General features: G+C 45.9%; 1 pseudogene; it reads left to right on the top strand.

Moving 5' to 3' along the window:
• Window positions 1–5,446: 5,446 nt before the first annotated feature.
• On the top strand, window positions 5,447–6,174 carry LOC142433245 (melanoma-associated antigen B3-like; annotated as a pseudogene).
• Window positions 6,175–7,544: the final 1,370 nt, after the last annotated feature.

The raw sequence follows: 7,544 nt of genomic DNA, 5'->3' as shown, positions 1-7,544 counted from the left end.
TAGCCTTTGGGGGACTCCCTCTGCTCTGGGTCCTCTCAGTTCCCCTTTATGGCCCTTGTATCAGTACTTGGCAGAGAATGCCCCCATCACATCCCCCACCCTGTTCCCCTGCTTCTCTAAGTATAATATTCTGAATCAATACCCCCATCTTCCTGGGACACCCTAAGACAAAGGGAAGTACCCCTGCAGTCCAAAACCCCTATTAGAGTCATCAATGTTGATGGTTCAGTTGGGCTCTTTCTGTCCGGGCTGCCTTGGAGAGGCCAGTGCTCATTCAGAGCCCTCAGTTTGATTCTAAGTGGGGTTGACGACTTCAGGCTTCTGCGAAGGCCTGGCACACCTGCCTCTGCTGATATGAAGCCCCTGCTCTCACATCAGGGCTCTAACCAACCCCCCAGCATCCAAAAGGAAAAGGAGAGTCCACAGATGCCTGACTCCCATGCCTGAGTGCCCAAGGACCACAAGCAGGAACTCCTGGTTGCTTCTCTATTTCTCTGATAATCACATTCCTTCCACACAGGCTTCACTGAAATTCCTGTTAGGTATTGGGTTTCCTCCTCTTGTAGAATAGGAACTGGTCCGTTAAACCAAGATACCAATCCCTAAGACAAGCAGTGGGATTTGGAAAACTGGGAGGTAAATTTTTGGTTGAGTTTTGCTAACCAGTTTTGGAAATGGCACTTGTAATCCAGATTCTCTCTAAGGTGGGTGGCTGCCCAATGTGGAAACCACATATTTACATTTCTTACTTGTTTTTAATGTTCATCTTCAAAACAGTCCATTCCAAGTTCCCATAGCAAAGTTCATTCTGTCCGTAGGAGTGAAGAATTAGATACAACAGTGCCTGCATATTAATTTATTCTTTCACAAAACTGGGTTTGCTTTTGATGAAACAGTCCATTCTTCTTGCCTGCCCTTGTCCCTTCAGTAAGCAAACATATAAGGTCAAGAGGAACAGTTCCAAACAACCAGAGGGGGACACACTGCCGATTCATGTATTAGGAGTGAAATGTGCAATTCCTGAAACTGATCAAAGAGCAAAAAATATAGTCAGCACAATTACTTTAAGTTTATCAGAAGAAGAAAGCTGTTTCTCAAAGATGAGCATACTATGTTCACCTATTTTGAATATATCAAACACAATGACGATTGTCTAATGAGCCTCCCTCTAAAGGAATGGGATGCCTCTCCTATACTAAAAGGTGGTTAAAAATACACAACACTGTTCGTGGTGCTCACATAGAAATGAAGGAAGTTGCAAGGGAAGATGGCAGCTAAGAAACAATATGAAAAAAAAATCTTAAATCAGTTCCAATTTTGTTTGTCAGTTCTTATTTAATACCTTTCATTCACGTGGTAAAATCTTTCTATAATGTAGTTCCATGTGCCTCTTTTATTATTCTAACTTAAGTATTATGTGTGTGGAATAACAAGCTTCACATTAGCATATCATTGTGTTTTCTTATACTTAAAACAGACAATATGGAAGGGAAGTAGTTGTTAGATTATTTGAATACCACCACTGCCTAGGATGCTCCAGGGGGAAACGAGGCCCCAAGGCCAAAAATTCCCCTCCCACAGAGATTGTCGATAAGGCCTGGGTAAATGCCCTTTGGAAAGCACCGAGAGCTGGGCTCAACTAAGGCCTTCACCTCCCGAGGTCTTTCGAGGGGCACCGTCAGTTGGAGAATTTTGCAGAGCTCCTCTTTTAGATACATGCGTCCTCAAGGTTCTCATCTAGATACTAGCAGGTAAGCCCATAACTTAAGCCTCCTCTAAAGACCAGGAGTACTACCTGAAGCCATATGCTCTCTGGTTTACCCACAATGCTACACTCACAGTAAGAACCGTCCTTGAGTCTAGGGTCAGCGTCTCGATGTTGAGCGTTGAGCGCACCATGGCAGTGTCTTCCACTGCACACCCCACTCATTTAGTTCTCCTCCATATCACACCCCCACGTCCTCATCGTCCTCATTTTCTGCACCATGGAGCCTAATTGAAAATGATGTCCCTTACAGGGATTGCAGTGTACCACCACCTCAAACTGCTCTGCTTCAGGGTGTGTATACTAGACTGCTCCCATATGGAACCTCCCTGATCTCCACCCTTTATTATTTCATGGTCCTTTATTCATAGAGGCTTTCTTACCCTCCTCCTAATGTGACAGCTGCTTCTAGATGCTCAGCATCTATGGATAGGGCTGGATGTACTTGCTTAACATGAGAGCATTTCAAGCAGCCAATACTCCCTAAATAATTGGGATTGGCCGAGCGACCAAATGATGATCTAATTTTTTTTCTCTCCTAATTTTATCTGCATTGTTCAATAACTGCTGATCTCAAGATGAGTATTGTTGAATTTTTACAAACAGAAAGGTAGACAGAAATGAATAATGCATCATAACAAATATTTTATTGTGGCATTCACTCACATTTCCAAGACAATCTCAATTCCAAAGTGATGGTTTATTGTTCTGGAACCCTTGCCACATCAAAATAAAGATTTCAAGTTTTTCAAGTGGCTTTGGGAAGAGACTAATAGTCTTACTCTTAATACTTTATGTAAAGAGAAATAAATGTGGGTTCCAAGTGAGTGATAACTTGAAATCCTAAGTTAATGAACATTAGAATAGATAGAATAATATTTGAAAACTATCAAACTGTGTCTTGCAAAATGAAACAATAGTAAAAAAAAGATATGTAGAATAAACTATTACAATGCCTTCCACCCATCCATTCCACTACTTGAAGTCTAAATTCTCTTTTGAACTACTGAGTGAATCATCTCCCTCAGACTTGACCAGGGGTGGGAGGAGCTGCCTGATGTGGGCCCAGAACATGACCTAACCTGATGAGCTATGGCTGTATCTCTGGTTCCAAATTCCCGATCCCTCAAAGCTGCTTCATACAGAAATGGGAAGTCAGTGGTTACTGTTTCAGTGAGCTTGGAAAAAACTCCAAGGCTTGCATTTTGCTGGTTACAGCAAGGGCCCTGGGACCCCACAGGAATTCGTAGTTCAGAGGATCACTATTGGGCACCTGCACATACCCCAGGTACTTTTCCTCAATCAAATAGTTGGTAATAAACTTCCTGGGCTCCCCAAAGAAGATGTGCTTCTCTCCATCACCCCCCCCACTCCAAGCTATTCAAGTATTTCCACTTCTCTTCCTCAGTGACCTGGTCGCCCTTTGTGTAGATCAAGGCCAAGAGAGCCATCAGGAGCACATTCCTGGGAAACAGGGTCACCAACACTCCCCAGATTTTCTTTGTCTTCAGTGAGGTAGAGATTCCAGAGGACATAGGCTTGTTTTCTGGTGTCCATTTCCTTCAGGTCAAGACAAAATACCAGCTCCAGCACTTCAGTGGTAATCTTCACGGTCTCATGGAAGGACTCCTTGAAATTTCTACCGAGAATCTTCATCATATCTTCCTTCATAATTGGCTCTTTCATTTTATACTTCTCCAGCAGGAACTGTAGCAGCATAGCCACCCTTGTGGAAATGAGGGCTTTTTGAGTGCTGTCAGTGGAGGGGGTGTGCCCCAGAAGAACTTGGCCTTCCCCCCTCATCACCTGCAGTAGCAGCGGTGGAGGACTGGGCTCCCAGGGGCCCCTGGGATACTGGAACCCTAGGAGAGTTCTGGAGAGATTTCCCAACAGGAGGAGAGGAGTAGAGGGGCAACCCTTCCTCCTGTGCACCGCCGCGGGTGTCACCTTGGAGCTGACCACGTTTCTGATGGTCACAACGCTTACACTTATGACCACCAGGCATGATGACAGTCGTCAAGGGTACAAGGAAACAGTGTGTGTGGACAGGTGACACGACCTACGGAGGAGGGAGGCTGAGAGAGATTCAGCCTCAGTAGGTAAGCACAGGCTTCCTGATCTGGTCGGGAACAGTGCCTGAGAAGCCTGTGGGGGAGAATAGGTGAACATTAGGCTGAGTGTGTCAGGTCTGCCCGGTGATCCTGAGGGCATGGCAGGGTCAGGCGAAAAGTAGGTTTGCTCCCTCCTCTCCCCAGAGACCACCTGGATCCAGGGCTGATGCTTTATGCCCCAGACTAAAGTCTGCAGCTAACTAGTGCAACTCAGAGCACACACATCTGCCTGAGGGCTTCAGACTAGACAGCAGGGCGTCTTGTGTTTGACTACACTCCGTGTGGAGCAGCCTGGCTCAGGAGCGCGATAGACCCTCTCTAACCCCCAGGAAACTCTGGTTCGCCTCACTCCTCAGAATCAGGGCTGCTCCTTTAGACCAGGTCTGAAGATCCAGCTCTGGAGACTTCCCAGGTCGCGCGGACTGGGAACCTGGCTGTGGGGCAGGGACTTAGTAAGGCCTAGAGGAGGTCTGGATTACACAGATGGTCCCTCTGTGTGAGGTTTGGGGCCCTTACCTGGACTCCTGAGCACACCTGTGACTCCTACTTTGAGACTCTGACGTGCCTTCAAGGTGACAAAGCTGTCACCTTTCCCCCTCGGGGGGCGGTAGGGATGCTTCTGAAGAGTGTCACTTCCGGCTAAAGAAGGTGGGGCTCCTCCAAGGGCCAGGTTTCAGGGGGACCTCTGAGGGACAACATCAGTGGTGGGTCTCTTGGGATCCTAATCATTTGGATGCAGAGGTCCCTGGACTGTTTCCCGAGGTTCCTCACAGTAATCTCTATCTGAACTGTGCTGCCCGGAATCTGACTCAATCAGACCTCCCTGAATGAAGTCCCTAGAAGGGGATTCAGACCTGACCAGCCCGGGGCCTCACTGGAGAGCCTACTGTTTACACTTGAGACAGCTCCTCCCTCAGGGCTAGACCCTCTGATCCCTCCCCAGAACACACACACTTTTTGGACACGAAGTGTAGGCTCACTCCATTTGTGGACCAGACAAGCCCCTCTACAGAACTGTGGAGCCCCCCCTTTGGAAGAGGCTCTTTCATCTCTGATAAAAATGAAGGGTTACTTCAACTGATAGATCTGCCCAGTTCCTTCTCTGGGTTTCATTAGAATCCTCTTGTTTGGTGGCTTACTGCAGCTGGGAGCAGGTACTGAGGGGGGTAGCCTTTGGGGGACTCCCTGTAGGCTTCTAAATCAGTACATTCAAATTAACCTTTAGAGGGCACCTTCTTAAAGCTTAATGGTATCTCTCCATGTATTGTGCTAATGCTTCTCTCTTTTCCAGGGTGCCTGCATCAACTGTTGTCTAGCTAACATTCCTGATACCCTATTTGATCAGAGCCATTATGCCTGGAGGTGGGAAGAGTAATCTCTGTGCAGCTGAGAAGAACCAGAGGGTACAAGATGAGACCCAAAGCCTCAGAGACCCTCAGGCCATGGAAACAGCATCTGAAGCGTTATCCTCCGCTTCCCTTTCTCCTTCTGGAATCAAGGTAGCACTTTCCAAGGGCCTTGGAGAGTGCATCCACTGCTACTACTCCAGGCATGTCCAGAAAAGGAGGTTATGGGGATCCCAAGAAAAAAATATGTAAAGGGCGAACATTCCTCCCAGTGCAAACCAGCCAGTCTGCAGTCCAGCACAAATACTTTAACCCTGAAGGTGCTAATTTCATTGAAATTCCTGATTCAAACGTATAAAAGAGAAAAGACCATTAGGAAGAGTGACCTTTTGTAGACTGTGCACACAAAATATAAATGTCACTTCCCTGAGATCTTCAAGAGAGCTTCTTTCAGCATTGAGTTGGTCTTTGGCATCTACTTAAAGGAAGTTGACTGCACTAAGCAGGCCTATGCCGTTGTCAGCATAATGGACCGCCTTAACAATGGGATGCTCTGTGGAAGGGGTTTACCCCAAACAGGTCTCCTATTGACTCTCCTGGGAGTGATCTTCATGAAGGGAAACTGCGTCAGTGAAGTGGGTATCTGGGAATTCCTAAATAAGGTGCGGATTTAGGATGAAAAAAAAGGCACTTCAGCCACGGGGAACCTAGGAAACTCATCACACAGGATTTTGTGAATCTAAAGCACCTGGGAGACTGGCAGCAGACCAACAGTCATCCTCCTTGCTAGGAATTCCTGTGGGGCCCCAGAGCCTACAGTGAAAGCACCAAGATGAAAGTCTCAGAGTTTGGGGCCAAGATCAAGTACGCTGAACCCACGACCTTCCCATACTGGTAAGAAGAGGCTTTGAAGGAAGAGGAAATGACAGGAGAAGCAAATTCCAAGCTATAAAGGAGAATGAGCCCCCAATAAAATGATTAAATAAACAACAACAACAACAAGGAGTTGACCAGCAACTCCTCTCAGCTTGGTGAAGTGTAAGGCCTGCTCTTTGTGCTGGAGGAGGGCAGTCAGCACTCTCAGTGGGGGCTGACTGGGTGGGGCTAGAGGGAACCCAGTGTCTACTACTTTGGTTCTGTTCTCTTCTCTATGCTAAATTAGATATTTGCCTGTATCTTGTTAGTCTTTAGATGTTGATACGTTGGAGGGAAGGCTGTTTTAGCACGGTTATGTAAACTTCTGAGTGTTATCCAGATTTCCCCCCCTGTGGGTTATGTTGAAAAGCTTTGCTATTCAAAAAGAAAAATACAGAAGTGGAGGAGGAAAACCTGCTATTTTGATGACCTGAAGCAAGATAGCATAATATGCAAAACTTCTTCTTTGAAAATAAAGAACACAGTTGTGAAAGAAATAATACCAAAAAAAAAACTGGACTCAAGCAATAGAAATAAAAAACAACATGGTCTGTGTTAGGCTTTGCCAAATTATTCCTTTTGCCATTAAATAAATTTGAGATGCTTGACCTTTTGTGCTTCACTCATTTAATACTCTAGTGAAATTGAATCTGAGTATAAGGGCCCCCATTCTGTAGCATTAAGTGGGCATGGATTGTATGAACCATGTGGTGCTAAAACTTCTTCATAGTTTTTCCTGGTGCCATGCTAGCACATGTTCCACACAATTTTCAGGGGCAGGACTGGAAGATGTCCTGTGATCTAGTCCCTGTTGCCTTGGAACCACGCTCTGACTGAGGGTTTGCTGCCCAGAAAATTTATAGGCGTTCGTATAAAATAAAAGACATAATCCTGACAGTGTGGCATTAAGAAGTCACTGCTCTGGCACTTTAGGTTGGGCGTGGAGCTATTTTCTTTTCACACGGCAGCTAAGTGGCAGATCTGGTGTCTCATAATTCACGTTACAGCTCACTGTTCCAAATGTATCCCAAGGATAAAAAGAAAGTCGCTATCCAATGTGCTGGATGGGACAATATAATCACAATAGAGACCTTAAGAAAAGAAGTATTTGAGTAGATTCTGATCAAACACAGAACACCTATATGATAGAGTCACTCTACCCTCGCGGGCTCCTGAGACTGTCCATCCTACTGGGCTAGAAAGCTTCTTCTTCCTCCCAAAGCAGCGGGCGATTTCAAACTGTGTATCTTGTGGTTATCAGCCCAAAGCATAACCCTCTACACCACCAGGTATCCTGAGTAAAGAAAAGAAGGTATCACTGGGAGACGTGATTGTCATCTACAAGTGCAATGTCAGATATATTGAAAAGATCAAATGTTCACAAGATCCTCCTGCACAGTCCCTTTG

The sequence above is a fragment of the Tenrec ecaudatus genome, chromosome X (genome assembly GCF_050624435.1).
Source record: "Tenrec ecaudatus isolate mTenEca1 chromosome X, mTenEca1.hap1, whole genome shotgun sequence".
Lineage (NCBI taxonomy): Eukaryota > Metazoa > Chordata > Mammalia > Afrosoricida > Tenrecidae > Tenrec > Tenrec ecaudatus.
This window is presented reverse-complemented; position numbering and strand designations above follow the sequence as displayed.